Source organism: Calonectris borealis, chromosome 2 (assembly GCF_964195595.1).
Source record: "Calonectris borealis chromosome 2, bCalBor7.hap1.2, whole genome shotgun sequence".
NCBI lineage: Eukaryota > Metazoa > Chordata > Aves > Procellariiformes > Procellariidae > Calonectris > Calonectris borealis.
In genome coordinates this window covers 115297646-115299134 of record NC_134313.1, presented here as the reverse complement: position 1 = coordinate 115299134, position 1489 = coordinate 115297646, and positions in this window count along the sequence as shown.

The following is a 1489-nucleotide window of genomic DNA, read 5'->3' as shown; positions in this document are numbered from 1 at the left end:
GTAACCATTTTTGTAGTATTTGCATTAATTCTGCAAGTCTGTAACAGGAGTAGAGCAGCTGTAATGCCCATACTCGTAGAAGCTTGAAATCACTGAAAATCAGTTGTGTTACTAGATAACATCTAACTCTGGCGTGCACTCATGATAAATAAGACTGCAAGTCCTGCAGACATCCTGCAGCACCCATGTTTTTTGTGGTAGCAATAGCCCCTACACGTACATATCACAAGCATGCAGTTAGACCAACATGCCTAGCGAACAGTGAGTTTCGCTGTGTTATTTACATGTAACTTAGGCATGTGGTTTTTATCGCTTTGTATTTCCATTAGAAGGAAATGGTTTAGAAGTATACTGTGGTAAAAGACAGGACGGCTGTGGTCTAACTGTCCTCAGCTTATCACCCATTCTCATCGCAGCCCACCTCCTCTGAACCAGTTGTGACTGGTTCAGTTTACAGGGTTTTTCCACTAAATAACCCAACCTTCCTGCAAACAAACGCCCCAGCACCCAGAAGCTTTAAAAATCCACTTGTCTTCTTATTTGGCCTAAATAAATAAAAATTAAAAACTTAGGATGAACAGTATATATCTGTATAAATAAATTTCAGGGACATATGAGCTGTTGCAGATGTAAAACCTGCAACCATGTACTTGAGAAACCCCAGAAACTATGAGGTGATAGCTATGCTTAGCATTGTTTAGGGTTGCATGTAGGCAGGGGGGTTTGTGCAAAAAGCTTAAAAAGCTGTGTTTTCTCTCTGTTTTCCTGTGCTGCACGGACAGTATCTTTCAGTTTCGTGTATGAGACACGACAAGTGGATTTGGGGATCATTTCCATGACAGAGATCTCGGTTCATTAAGTGTTTCTCTAGCAGGGATAAAGGTAAGGGAGACCAGGACGGTAATATCAATGAAGCTACTGAAATCTACAGTAACTGCGTTCCAAAAATACCTTTGTAGCTATTTTATATCACTTTGATTGGAACAGAGCCTTGACAAATAATAGCATGGGTTATCAGCTGTTTCTCAAAGAGAGTTTGACTGAAGACTAGACATCACATCTTTCTTCATGTTGAAGAGTAACATGACATTGAAGGCAGTAGTTAGTTGCATTGGCTTCAATATGCAGATCGTAAAATAGCTTCTAAGATATGCTGTTAGTAAAATAGCTGTGGTTGTTAGAACTGAGCCTGACTTATGTTCTCCTTCCCTTGCAATGGCGTGAGCCCTAGAAGGCAGTCCTGTTGTAACAGCACTGCTTTTCCCCCTGGCTCAGCTTGGGTCTTCAACAGAAAAGATGTAACGAACTAGCTTTTATTGTTCTGTGTAGAAGTGTTCTTTTTTAATACATTGAAAAGCAGAAAACTGATGGTTTTAAGGATCTTTGATTCCCTGAGGAATTTATACGAGCAGAGAAATGAATCAGGTTTTCTAGCCATCTTGGTACATGCTGTAGGAATGCTGGAGAACAAACACAGGCCTCACAAATG